This window comes from Canis aureus, chromosome 1, assembly GCF_053574225.1.
Source record: "Canis aureus isolate CA01 chromosome 1, VMU_Caureus_v.1.0, whole genome shotgun sequence".
NCBI lineage: Eukaryota > Metazoa > Chordata > Mammalia > Carnivora > Canidae > Canis > Canis aureus.
This window is the reverse complement of record NC_135611.1, coordinates 3,463,924-3,478,680: the sequence shown is the minus strand read 5'-3', so window position 1 is coordinate 3,478,680 and position 14,757 is coordinate 3,463,924. Positions and strand designations below refer to the sequence as shown.

General features: G+C 45.4%; 1 long non-coding RNA gene across 1 annotated transcript; it reads left to right on the top strand.

The window, feature by feature from the left end:
* The first annotated feature begins 213 nt into the window (after positions 1-213).
* Positions 214-7,890, top strand: LOC144300663 (uncharacterized). Its single transcript, XR_013367467.1, has 2 exons — positions 214-467; positions 4,775-7,890. It is a non-coding gene; the product is annotated as an uncharacterized LOC144300663 (long non-coding RNA).
* The last annotated feature ends 6,867 nt before the right edge of the window (positions 7,891-14,757 follow it).

Below are 14,757 nucleotides of genomic sequence, written 5' to 3'. Positions count from 1 at the left end.
GAGGTAGCCTCTGGAGGGAGCATCCTGGCTGGATTTACTTCTTTCCACATTAGGAATCCAACAGGTGACTGGCCGAGGGGATGAAATGAACAGCTACAAAACAAGGCCTTCACAGAACTCTGGATGGAGACCCTAGAGTATTCTCTGAATTCACATACTACCAGTGGATTGGTGGGCTCCATCCATGTACTTCCCATTGCTGTGATTATAACCATTCCCTGATCACTTCCTGGGACCAATAAATGTCTAATTGAACCGCTGCCAAGGCATATAAAGGATATTTGAGAAGTTAATGAGACATCTTGTTCTCTAGGATCAGGAGTTTCTCTGTTTGAAAGCCCACCACCCACCATCATTCATGATAAAGTCATGTAGGGAAAAAGAAGAAAGACTGAAAAATCCAGTTAACTGTTGCGGATGAGGGTGTGTATCCGTGAACTGCACAGTGTGACCACCAGGACTTCAACGTGAGTCTCTACTGACTCACTACTTGGTTTGCTTCTTGGCTGCTTAGGTTGTGCTCTCAAGGGCCAGGCCCTCTGCAATGGTGCATTTAAGCCATTTAAGCTGCTGGCAGCATTTACAGCCTGTGACATTTTAAGTCCAAGTGATAGGGCAATACTTAAGCACTGAAAATTTAAAATAATCTGTTTGATGACAGATCCCTTCCCTTTCAGTACAGTGATAGTGTCTTTAAATTTCTTTAGGATTCTTTCTTCATATTAACAATCAAGTGACTACTATGTTATAGTTGTTATAGTTGATGCAATTTGCAAATGGCTATAAAATAAACACACACAGTAATTATTATTTTGCTTTTCCTCATACTATTCCGATAGTAAGTCTGGGCCATTCTTGGCTGCTGCAGTAGGAACAAGTCATCAAAATTCGTCCCTTTCATCTGCTTTGGATTGAGTACTCATGGGGCCAAGACCCCAGGCTGAAACTTTTATGCAACTACATGTCTCATATTTTCTGGGAGAGTTGTAATTTCAGAGACTCTGCTTTGTTATTTTTATCCATTCAAGTTTGCCAGGTCGTGAGTCTCCTTTTGTTATAGGACATCTTCTCTAAGGGTGTGTCCCTGGCAAAGAGGTATGTTAGGCCTTTAGTCAAGAAGCCTGATGAGAGAGTATAGACAGATCAAAACAAGTCTGTCCTTACAACTTCAAGGATGTACTGATGGTGCATCCATGATGCCATCTGCTCATGTAAGAGAGAAGTTTGCAATAACAAGTGGGTGAATGGGATATTTAAATGGTAAAAAGTGAAGTAAAAAAGACTTTATTTTGAAGTTTAGGTGCTGGATATTTTTGTGTTCCTTTAAATATTTTTTAACCTTATTCTGGGACAAAATTAAATTACTTGGAAACATTTGATCCTTTTGGGTCTTGCTTTGAAGCTGCGTCAGGCAGAACCCAAACCATGCCTGGTTCAGGGCCAATGGGCCTCACTTCTGAGAGAGTAGCCTGTGAGTCCACTCAGTGCTCCAAGCCTCGTTAACATGAGTTACTTCATGGTCGGTGAATGCTGAGAATTTTTCTGATGGATCTTTCTGGTGGTTCTTTCCTAGCATTACATGCATGTGCTGATCAGTACACAGCTGAGACCAAGACGGAGCTTCTACTGACTTCTGTGCCTCTCTCCTCTCTGGTACATTGCCCTGGGAGTTCTAGGCCTTAGCCTCCCCAATTTCTCAATGCGTGTGGTCCTCAGGGAGACCACTGGGTGCTGCTTGGGCTCTCCCTCTGGGCATTGCAACCTGCCCAGTCTCTTCAGGCAGTGAGCCGAGGGCAGTCGTAGGGACCAACTTGCTTGTTTCCCTTCACACAGGAATCACTACCCTGTTGTGCTTATCATCCAGTGTCTGAAAACCCTTGTTTCTTGTGTCTTGTCCAAGTTAAAGGGGTAGGGTGTATCTGGTGACCATTGCTCTATCACAAGAGAAGCTGCTTCACCAGTTTCCATCCTCGATCCACTCAGGATCATCCATGTTACAGTGGCTCTCTTTCACTCCTTCTGGCTACCTGGCTGTGGTTCTGCTCAATTCTGCCTCGTACAAACTGCTTCTGAGCTCTGCTGCGAGGACTTGCATGAGCCAGGTAGGGAGCTTGGCTGCAGAGATGGCAAGGTAAGCACAGAATGGCTCTGTCTTTGAAAGGCTCAGAGTCCAGCCATGGGGAGTGAGGTTTTTCTTTGGGGGGGCGGGGGGAGGCAAAGAAACAAAAGTAAAGATTCAAGTAAATAACTAACCAGACTAATAGGATCTTACAGAAGACACATGTGCAAAGTGATAGAACACAAAAAAAGGAGTGAAACATTCTGGGGAGGACATGCATGCCAGGCCTTATTTAGAGAGGGGCCTGCTGATTTAGCAGCAGTCCAGACCAAAACCTAAGAGTGCTTGAATCTGACTGTACCAGTCATCTGTGGTCTTCTGGGAGAATTATAGAATGACCCGTGTTCCTAGCTGTGTGTGAAGCCCCATGTGGGGCTCAGACAAAGCCAAGGAGTCAACCTTTCTCAGGGGTCTGTATCCAACTCTTGACATCTGGCTGGAGCCCAGTTAGCCACATGGAGTCCTGGGTGTTGGCCAGCAGTTTGAGGCATACATGGAGAGAGGAAGCCAGCAGGGGGCTCCAGGTCCACTGACTCTTCCACTTGGGGAAAGGGACAGGTGGCAGAGCATCGTGGTGCCTCCTAGCATCCCAAACCCGGCCTTCTCATTGATGCAGCTCGGGGCACCCTGATCACCCTGACGGACAGCCCTTCTCCGTGGAGTGGCAGAGGCCAGCTTAAAATTGGTGGTTGGAGAAAGAGCTCAACTGTTCCCTCTTATGAGGGAGCAGCGTAGGGAATCGAGACCGAAAGAGTAGAAGTTAGCCAGGGGGTCGAGGGAGGGAAAGACATCCAGCACAGGAAGTGGTATGAGTACCCATGCTGCTGTGGCCTCGTCTGGGCACATGAGAAATGAACCAGTGGCCAGCATGTGGGGAGTGGTTTCCGGGTGCTGGGGCTGCTGTGACAACCACAGACTGACCAGCTTACACATCCTCTCACGGGCTGGAGGCTAGAAATCAGGGTCCAGGTGCTGGCGGGGTTGGCTGTTCTCTGGACTTGTGGAAGTAGCCTGTCTCATGCCTCTTTCCTAGCCTCTGACAATCTCTGGTGATCCTTGGCTTATTGACGTTTCTCCCTGACCTCTGCCTTCTTCACACCATCTTCACTGTGTGCATCTGTCTCTGTGTCCAGATTTCCCATTTTTGTGCAGATACCAGTAATGGTGGATTGGGACCCACCCTAGTGGTCTCATTTAAACCTGGTCACCTCTACAAAGATCCTATGTCCAAATAGAGGTCCTGGGAGTTAGGCCATCAACGTATCTTGTTTGGTGTGGTGGGGAGACACAATTCAACTCATAATGGGAATATAAGAAACGTTTGGGATGTAAAAGAAAATACTGGTGTGTGGTTTCATATACTAGGTCGAGAAGCTTAGGGCTCATGGTGAAGGCTCCTGAAACCCCTCAAAGCCTTTCAGCAGAAGAATGACAAAATTGTGTTTTAGAGAACAGCCCTGTCCTGAGCAGGTGAGGCTGGAGCAGGGATGGCAGATCAGAAGCTACATCACCGTGTAGGCCTCAATGCTCTGGGCCTGGGCATGGGCAGTAGTAGTAGGAATAGAAAGCAGGGCATATATTGTGAGAGACATTTTAAAAGCATGGTAACCCATCAAATGAATTCACAGAGGTATTAAAGTACCTGTCTTGGTGTCTGAGAGGCCAGGGATGGGAAGGTAGGTAATCCAGGTTAGAGGCTTCTAGGCGTTCCCAGGGAGGGATGGTGGCAGCCTTGAAGTACAATTCCAAATACACACCGTGGGACATAGGTAAGACAGGTGGAGAAGACAGCCAGGACACGTGAGTGAGTACAACCTATAGATGGAGGATGGGAAACAGCAGGATCACTGTGTCCACCTGGAAGGGCTGTAACAGGAGGTAAAGAACAAACCAGGGGGTCCTAGTTGGACCTCTGTCTTACATGCTCCTACTAGAGAAGGGGCCACATGAAGTGTGTATACTCAGACAGGGGCACACTCACAGACTTATTCTGATGTCCCTGGAAGTGTTGTGTTTTTAGGCCACTTTTTGAAAGTCACACAAGGTATGACCCAAGAGCATCTGAAGCACATTGCGAGGGTTAATCTTATATGTCAACCTGGCTGGGCCGTGGTGCCCAAGTATTTGGTCCAACATTTTTCTGAATGTCCTGTGCAGGTGTTTTTTGAATAAGATTAACATTTAAATCATTTAACATTTAACAGACTGAGAAAAGCAGATTTCCCTGCATTATGTGATGGGTCTTATCTAATCAGTTAAAGGCCTTAATGGAAAAGGACTGACCTTCTGAAAAGAAGAAATTCTGCCAGCTGTCGAACTCACCTGCAACACCAACTTGTGCTGGGTCTCCAGCCTGCCATCCGATTGCAGATGCTGTACTTACCAGCCTCATGATCATCACTTAGATCACTAGCTGGATACACACACATCCTGTTGGCTCTATTTCTCTGGAGAGCCCTAATACACACATCACCTTGGTTGGTTCTAAATGTAGTGCTGTTTCCTCAGCCCAAAATGAGAACATGGATTGAAAGTTTTAAAAAAGCAACATTAAAAAAAAACCAAAAAAACAATACATTGAAAATATGTTTTGGGTATTAGGACTTTGTAGCACCAAGAAATAACACTTATCACGTCTCCTTTGCTTTCCTGCAGCTCATGGATGTTCCCTCGGCAGAGGCCCAGGACCCCGGGGAGAGGGCGAGAGCCCAGCACTGCCCAGGACACCTTCTTGTTGAGATGAAGGATCTGTGTTTTCCAAGCACTCGAGTTGCTCAGTCACCGAGGGCAGAGTTGACCAAGTGCCTGCATGTCAAGCTGCTGTCTTTAGCCTGTGCTTGTCCTGAGAAGTAGGCAGAGGCAGAGTGCAGCGAGTGGGCATGGTGTTCAGCTCGTCTCACTGTATCTCTAAGGAGAGGACTTCAGAACGAGGACCAGTGGCAGGTATCTCAGTTGGGAGAGGACACGGTTACACCGAAGCAGCAGCGGTCCTAACTAATAAGACACCTAACCAGGACAGTGAAGTGCATGCACAGTGCCATAAAAATACCTCCTGGACCCAGCCATCGGGAAGCGTGGACAGAGATGCTGGAGGTGGGAACAGGAGGGTAAGCTGTCTTCTGAGGTTTTGTTTTTATTTTATTTATTTTTTTCATCTAAATTCAATTAATGTATAATGTATTTTTAGTTTCAGAGGTTTTGGAGTTTCAGGGATTCATCCTTCTTCTATAACATCCAGTGCTCATTTCATCACGTGCCCTCCTTCATTCCCATCTTCTGAGGTTTTAAAACATGCTCTCCCTCAGTCCAGGAAACTGTGAGGACCAGACGTGACCTTTGCCAGCTGGCTCTCCCCATTTTGCTTGGTTCTGAGGTAACTGGCACCATCTGTAATGGTGCAAGGAAGCTACTAGACAGGTTAGAATTCTTAATACTTCCGAGGGTAATGATGATTAATTTGCTTTATTTTGTTTTTAAATTACTGATAGTTTAGAAAAAGCTGGGGAAATCTGGCAAAATATTCAGTCAAGTAGTAAGTGGAAAGTGTGTGGTGATGGTGTATGCAGTAAGACCTGAATTTTTAAAAATTGTCATGCTCAGCAGTGGATATAGAGTCATAGACATCCATTTATGAATGGTGAGATCCCAGGGATTATTTATTTCTTCATCTTTGCTCATGTGAACTTTCTTCAATGGATTGTATTAATTTGTAATAAGGAAAAATTTACAACCTTCTGAAAGGTAAAAGCTAAAGTTTTTTACAGAAGCTTGAAGCATTTATGTTTCAACACGCTCAGCATTAGAAAGGAACTCACGTAAAATGGAGAATATCATGCATAAACACATAACCACTTCTGAATCTCAGAAGGAAGCCCATCATGACTTGCAACTCTGAAATCCTGATTCTGGAAGTGTCCCCGTCATGGATCAGTCCGTATCAGAATTTCAGTGTGCCACAGCTCGGTGGCCCAGCATTGGGTCAGGGACACCTAGCTGGCACCTACAGTGGTTTACGGTTTGAGGTAAGGCTTCTAGTATCACTATAACCAGTTTTATTTTTTCACCATGAATATATGAAGGAGTGTTTCAAATATGAGAGCAGAATTAAAAATGCAGATACCCTGGCCTCCAGGAAGGCTTGCCATGAGCCCCCAGCCTTTCTGCATGACATTCATGCCCTGGCCCACATGCAGTGGAACCTGAATCAAGAGGCATGGCCCCTTCTCGGTATTTTTTGTCACTGATTGTCACCCTCATTGAGCCTTGGCATGCAGCACTCCTGCCTCTTTATTAAATGCATTTGCACATGTGTGGGGTGTGGCCAGCACCTCGCAGGTTCTGCAAGAATGTTGCTCTGATTGGCAATAAACAGAGTCCTGGGGGCCCTGCCCCCGCCCCCTCCCATTCATGCCCTCTGTCCTGCCCTAGCTATCGGTCCGTGGGTTGTCAATCAGCAAAGTCCCCCTCACCCTGCAAGGCAGTGGTGCAAGAGAAGATGAGCAAAGTCCAGCCATCCACAGAGTACTCTTGGGCTTTACTGGACTCAGCTTGTAGGATCTGAAAATCCATGAGAGATTTTTAACCTCTAAGAGGTAACAGGTAGTCCTGAGAGGAGTCGTGTGAACAGGAATCCTTCTACCAGGCTTTCTCCACTGAGGTCCTGGTGCCAGTGGAGGTGGAGGTGACATGGTGGCAGCATGAGCTGAAGGCACCGACGGCCTGGGGCATCTGCAGGGAAGGTCTCCATCAGGGTCACCTGCACACAGAGCCCTCCACTGGGGGCACATCTCTCCACCAGGGGCACTTGGGGGCACACAGGCACCTGTGGGCACATCTCTCCATCATAGGCACCTTTGGGCACAGCTCTCCACCAGGGGCATTTGGGAGCACACCTCTCCATCACAGGCACCTGTGCGCAAAACCACTGGGAGCTATGGCAGGGGTTCAGACACAGGGTGACATCTACATCACTTTCTCCAGGACCACATGTGGGATCATGCTCCATGATAAGTTTACTTAGAGTTTAGGGTTTCATAGACATTATTTCTTCTCCACTTGAAAATATTATGGACAATACAAACACTAGAAATGTTTGTTAACCTCTTGTACTTCAAGATATCATTTCATTGTAAATTTTTCAGACTATTTAAACAGGCATTCATCTTCTGTATCTAGAAGAAGGTTTAACTTCCTGTGAAAACTAATCCCTAAACAAAAGCGAAACAACAAGTAGTGCAGTGTGCAGCTGAATTAGTTCCACCTACAGGGGAGACCCAGGCCAGCAGATGGTGCCCTTCTTCTGGGGCCTCCTTCCCAGAGGCCACGAGTGGGCTCCCAGGAGACGCCCGCAGAGCAGCCAGCTGGGCACCTGCCTGATGGCTTCTTTTGTGGTTGGGTAGTTATGGCTCACACACAGCCTTCAGAAATCAGGTCCACCTTCTTCCAAATGTGTAAGCGCAGCAGCCCTCAGCAGTCCAGCTCTGCTCACCGCATAGTTCCTGTCCTGTTGGTTGACAGTGACTAACGCTGTCACTAACGTGGCACTCATCAAAGGCTGAGCTAGCTCAGATAGCTTACCTAAACGTCCAGCTGTCTCTTGATGAGCCAGGGATGTCAGTATGTGAGAGGGTTGGGCAGAAGTCATTAAGAGGAGGGAGAAGGTTCCAACAGAATCTTAAGTGATACAGCTTTTGAATAAATTAGATGTTGTTCTCTAGGTTGGTATGAACGTTAATAATAAAATTATTTCATTTCCCTTTTCTAATTTGAAATTCGGGTTGAAAATGTTTTTAGCACATAAAACATGCGTGGTGAGAGGTCTGTACACAGTTAGTCTGCCTCCGAGGGGCTGCCTGCATGGTGATGTCCCGTCAACTCAGAACAGCCGATCCACACCCATGGGAAACACTTTCCTCGTGCGGCATACATTCTACCGCTGGTCCTTCTTTTGGGGAATGCCCCGGATCTCCTTTTCAAAATGCAAGTGTCTGTAAAGGGCTGATTGTCATACTGTCATCAACATTGTTGCTACCATGGCATGACTTGGCAGACTGCTTTTCAGAATGTCAGTTCTCTGGGGATGGTGTTGACGCAGACTTGTACATTTTGTTGGGTATGAAACACTGAGGAATCCTGGTCTTGGGGGAAGGGGAGATGGAGGGGAGCCTCTCAGAAGCCAGGAGGGAATTCGGTGACCTGGGTGAAGGCACCACTGCTCTGTGTTGCAAAGGAAGGCTGTACCCAGAATCACAGGGGATGGGACAAAGGGACCAGCAGTCATCCTACCCTCCTGTCATTTTATAAAGGGCACATGGGAAAGGAGAGAGACAACACAGGCTAGTGACAGCTCATTGACCATGTCCATGTTGCCAGGTTTGCTTTCATGTTTCATTGATTTTTTTTTCTGATTAAAAATTAGACACTTCTCATTACAGAACATTCAGAGAATACAGAATGGGCACCAACAATAAAATCAGGGGTGTCTGGGTTGCTTAGTGGGTTAAGTGTCTTACTCTCGATTTTAGCTCAGGTCATGATCTCAGGGTGGTGAGATTGAGCTCCACGTTGGGCTCTCCACAGGGTGCGGTGCTTGCTTAAGATTCTCTCTCTCCGATACCACTTCACACCAGTGAGAATGGGGAAAATTAATAAGACAGGAAACAACAAATGTTGGAGAGGATGTGGAGAAAGGGGAACCCTCTTGCACTGTTGGTGGGAATGTGAACTGGTGCAGCCACTCTGGAAAACTGTGTAGAGGTTCCTCAAAGAGTTAAAAATAGACCTGCCCTACGACCCAGCAATTGCACTGCTGGGGATTTACCCCAAAGATACAGATGCAGTGAAACTCTGGGACACCTGCACCCCGATGTTTATAGCAGCAATGTCCACAAGAGCCAAACTATGGAAGGAGCCTCGATGTTCTTCGACAGATGAATGGATCAAGAAGATGTGGTCTATATATACAATGGAATATTCCTCAGCCATTAGAAATGACAAATACCCACCGTTTGCTTCAATGTGGATGGAACTGGAGGGTATTATGCTGAGTGAAGTAAGTCAATCGGAGAAGGACAAACATTATATGGTTTCTTTCATTCGGAGAATATAAAAAATAGTGAAAGGGATTAAAGGGGAAAGGAGAGAAAATGAGTGGGAAATATCAGAGAGAGTGACAGGACATGAGAGACTCCTAACTCTGGGAAATGAACAAGGAGTAGTGGAAAGGGGAGGTGGGCGGGAAGACGGGGCGACTGGGTGATGGGCACTGAGGGGGGCACTTGACGGGATAAGCACTGGGTGTTATACTACATGTTGGCAAATCGAACTCCAATTAAAAAAAAAAAAGATTCTCTTTCTCCCTCTGCCCTTCCACACCTTAAATAAATAAATAAACAAATAAATAAATAAAATCAAAATCCTATGAAAGATGGTTACCCAATGGAGACCAGCAGCTTAGAAGTGACCTTTCAGAACAGCAGAGTGGACAGGCTGGAGGGTCCGGGTGACCCTTCTATATTCCAACACCCCCCACGGGCCATGTTTTCTGACGTTCTTCTCTCCAGTCCATGGCCAGGTGTTTGAGGCTTTGCCTCTGCTGCTTCTCCACGTTCAAGGACAGAAGGAAAATGGCTGTCCTCTGCTTCATCCTGCAAGTGTTGCTCACTTCTGTCCCCAGGTGGGATCATCCAACCACCAACTTCGGGGAACCCTGGTTCACTGGGAAGTTTAATTGTCATGATGGCCATTTTAAAACCCCAACAAAAGCTTCCTGGATTTGAAAAAACATCCTGTAAGACAAAAATGGTTTTTAAAAAATGTTCTATTTCTACTTTTAAAGGTATTTAATCAAAATAACTTCCTCTTCTAGATAGTCCTTTAGATCCTATGGAATATGCTATGCCACGTTTTAATGAGCATCCCATTTACCCATGGACTATTGAGATTCTTAAAAAGAATTTTTCTGGGAAATGCCACGGCAGCTTACATGCATCCCAGCAGTACTCCTGCCAAAGCATTGTTTATTTCCTGTAAGTGTTGTGCATCATGGATGAAGACCTTCCCAAAGTGAAGGAATGTGAAGTAAATCTCTTGCTTTAATGTCAAGTCCAGTTTCTTGCTGCATATTTCTCAAAATGAAGCTCTCATTCTCAATATAATGCTTATTCCACCTTGACTCCAAGAAAGCATTGCTATACATACTTCTGCACTTCTAGTAGGATCTTCCCTTTTTTTTCTTTCTTTTTGAACTTGAAATAGATTTTAGGCCTTCCTATGAAAAGAAATGTTTTTAATCTTCAAGCATTGCATTTAGTGGTAGTCATCAGGTGTTACTTCAGAGAGCAACTTGCTGTGAGAGGGAGCTATCTGGTTCACTACATGGTACGTGAAACATGCCAACCAAAATCCTCTTGGGGTACACTCTGCTGTGGTGGCGCAAGGAGACCAAATATCTTTAGTTATATCATCAAAGAAACTGAATCATATATGTCCATAAGATGAGATTAGGGAATGGAGGTCAAAGGTGTGGACTTGGCATGACTGGACTAGTGTACCTGGCTATTCCTTTATTTGCTCTTTACCCTCTCTCAGCCGGGGGTGGGGGTGGGTAGGTAAGGGCTGCTCCTACATAGGGTTCTTCTCCCCTCCACTGCTGAGAGTCTTCCTGTGGAGGAGGAGACTGCGAGGTACTATCTGCACCCACCCAGGGGGTGAGGGTCAGTGTAGGGCTCCCAGTGTGTAAGGGACCTGGAGGACCAGAGGCCCTAGGCAGCCTCGGTGTCCAGCATCTGGACAACCTAGCAGAGCTCTGGGGGCCTGCAGCTGGTGCTGGCAGGGCCTGGGAGGAGCTGCAGGCTGGCCAGACATCAGGCTGACAGCAACAAGACACCTTCTAGAAACTGCTCTAGAAATCACCCCAAGAGGGAAGGCACTCTAGTTGCTCTGCCTTGTTCAAGGCCCCTAATCATGACTTGGCCTAATCATGACTTGGCCTAGTGAGGTGAGTTGGGCTGGGCTGACCCAACTGCTGATGCCTTGAAGGACCATACGTGACAGCTGCATCCAGTTTCTAGAAGCTTCATGGTGTGAGCCACAGGGTTGTAAGCAGTATTTTCACATGTTCCCTTTCCTGGATGTGACTCCTAACATCTCAGAAAACAGGCTAGATCTTAATTCTCATACTGGCAATGGAGCAAGATGCCCTCCCCACCTAAACCCTGGGTGGTTACTTTGGCCTCTAAATGCCAGTAGCACTGGTAGCTTCAGCATCTACTCACATTTTCATTAGTGGTCTTGATGATGATGGTGATGACGATGATAAAATACACACAAATTACTATGGCAACCGCTGTTAAGTATAGAGTTGAAGGGCGTTACATTCACATGAATGTGCAGCTGTCACCACCGTCCATCTCCAGAACTTTTTCATTATCCCGAACTGAGATTCTTGCTATCTTGTTGTATGAATAATTTCTTTTGTTCTACTTTGTCTTGCCAAATAGACTGTTAATCCTTTGAGAACAGGAAAGAGTGTACACAGGTCCCAGCACGAGTCCCATTTGTAATGGGAACTCCAGTGAATATCTGATGGCTATCAGATGCATCTTTGTGGATGTCTGCTGAGCACTCAGCTTTTCAGCTTCCTCAGGTGCAGAGTCCCTGTGTATTAAACTTGACCACAACTCCCAGGCTGTCACTGACTGGGTCAGTACTGGGTCCCTGACCAACCAGGACCAATAACGGTGACTTTTCAAGGCCTCAGTTTGGGACAGTCTAACTTATTTCAGTATGTGATGGGAAATGTAACATTGAACTGAAAAGCTGTGGAGCTCCTAGACTTCAGATAGATGAGACTCTGTGATGAGATGAAAGAGAAAGAAAGAACGTGTGTGTGAGACAATGTGTGTGTGAGGATGTATTTGAGGGGTGCCTGGTGGCTCAGATGATTAAACATATTCCTTGGGCTCAGGTCATGATCTCGAGGTCCCAGGATTGAGTCCCCAATGGGGATCTGGGCTCAGTGGGGAGTCTGCTTCTCCGGCCCCCTCTGCCACAGCTCCCCCTGCTTGTGCACTCTCTCTCTCACAAATGAACACATAAAAAAAATACACATTAAGAAAAGAAGAAAGAATGTACTTGAGAGTCTGTTGGCAAATGTATGTGTAATAAAATGTGTGAGAGTGTGTATGTAAGAGTGCATATAAAAAAAATAAGAGTGCATGTATGTAGGAGTGTGAAGGTGTGAGAATGTGCGTGAGAACTCTGTGTGTAAAAGGGAATTGTGAGTGTGAGAGTTGTATAAGAGAATATATTTGTGAGATAGTGTATATCTGAGAGTATGTGTGAGTGGAAGTATGAAAATATTTGTGAGAATGCATGTATGAGAGACTGGGCTGTGCGTGTGTGATAACGGGGACTGGGCGTGTGACAGAGAGGTGGTGCGTATGTGAGAAAATCATGTGTTGAATGTGAGAGAATGTGAGAGAGTGTGTATGAGAATGTTGTGAGAAGACGTGAGATACTGTCTGCGTGTGTGTGAGAGTATGTGAAAGTGTGTGTGGTAACGTGAAATAGGTTGTGAGCATGGGATTGTGAGTGTGTGCAAGCACGTGAATGAGAATGTAGGAGAGATTTGTGAGAGAATCTGTGTGTGAGGGTGTGTGAGTGGTTGCAAGAGTGAATATGAGGATTGCATATGGGTGTATGTGTTGAAATATGTGAGAATGCATGTATGAAAGAGTACTTGAGTGTAAGTGTGAGGATGTGTATTGGATGAGAGTACACATTTGTGATTATGGAAAAGAATGTAGAAGTGAAAATCTGTATAACAGCATGTATTTGAAAGAATGTGCTTGTTAGAATGTGTGTGAAAGAGTACAAGAATGTGAATGTATGTGAGCATGAGAGTGTGTGGGCAAGCGTGTGAAAGAGTGCTTATAGTTATGTGTGGGAGCAAATGTGTGTGAGAGAACATGTTAGAGTGTGTGAAAATATGTAAGAATGTAAGAGGATGAGTGTGAAAGTTGTGTGAGAGAATGTGAGTGTGTTGAGAATGTGAGAGTATATGGAGAGTGGGCTGTGTGTGAGTGAGTGGTTGTGAGTTTGAGTGTGTTTGAGTGTGAGATTATGTGTGAGGGAGAACACATGGGTGAATGTGTGTAACAATATGCATGTGAGTGTGAGAACGCATATGAGAGTGAATGAGAGTCTGTGTATGAGCCTAGTGTGGCAATTAGCCATTTCTTCTGATATTTATGCCACTATTTCTTAAAATCATCCCTTTTCACAATTACTTTTTACCTTCTTCCTGTGATTTTAACTGTTTATTCTTCTGTTTTGCCAGAGCACATCTTTGAGAAAAAAAGCACATCTTTGAGAGACAGAGAGAGACTTGCAGACACTAGGAGACTGGCATGTTCAAGTGTCTGCTCTGTCACACCCAACAACAGTTCACCCAGAAATCCAGTGCTGGATGTGAATTGTTTCCCCTCAGAATTTGGACACTGGTCCATTTTTGTCTTTGAGAAGTCCAATGCCATTTTGATTTTGGAACTTTTTAAAAGCTAAGAGTGGCCTATATTTTTTCCCTTCTCTTTCCCCTGGAGGAAATCCTGGGATCCTGCCTTTATCAGCACCATTCTTAAATTGCACGGTTAGGTACTTGATGGAAGTCTGTTCATTGGGCAGATATTTGGTGGGTTCTTTCAGTGTGGAACTTCATGTCCTTTAATTTGGGGAAATTTTCTGAGGTTTTTTTTCAATATTTTATCTATTTACTTATTTATTTGAGAGAGTGGGTGAGAGAGAGGGCATGAGTGGCAGGGATGGGCAGAAGGAGAGGGAGCAGCACACTCCCTGCCAAGCAGGGACCCAGACACTGGGTTCGATTCAAAGACCCTGAGGTCATGACCTGAGGAAAGGCAGACACTTAACTGACTGAGCCACTAGGAGCCTCCTGGAGTTACTTCTTTTGTTATTTACTCCTCCATGGTGTTCAGGTCTTGTTAACTTCTGTTTATCAGCAGTTGGACACCTTGAATTTATCTTCTAATTTTATCTTATATTTTGATGTCTGTTTTCTTTTTCTACTTTCTGGGAGATTTCTTCAGTTACATCTGTAATGTTTCTGTTTTTTTTTTTTTTTTTTTTTTTAAGATTTTATTTATTTATTTACGAGAGACAGAGAGAAACAGAGTCAGAGACACAGGCAGAGGGAGAAGCAGGCTCCATGCAGGGAGCCTGATGTGGGACTCGATCCCGGGACTCTAGGATCACGCCCTGGGCCAAAGGCCGGCACCAAACCGCTGAGCCACCCAGAGATCCCCTGTTTCTGTTTTCATACTTTAATCTGCAAGAACTCTTTTTTATTCTTCCATGCTATATAAAAAGAATTCTTGCTCATGTGTGTTGGATAAACTGCATTCTCTTACCTCTGCAAGGACGTTAAGGATAGAAATATTTTCAAAGTGTTCTTTTGCTCCCTGCACTGTCTTTTCTTTTCCCTGAGTTCTTTTGCTCTGTTTGTTTTGTCTCTGTTTTCCATGCTGGAATATCTCCCCAAATGTGTGTCAGTGTTTACTTGTCCACATTAGCATGCATAAGTCACTATTCGAGAGTGAGTTAAAGCTGATGGGGAGCCC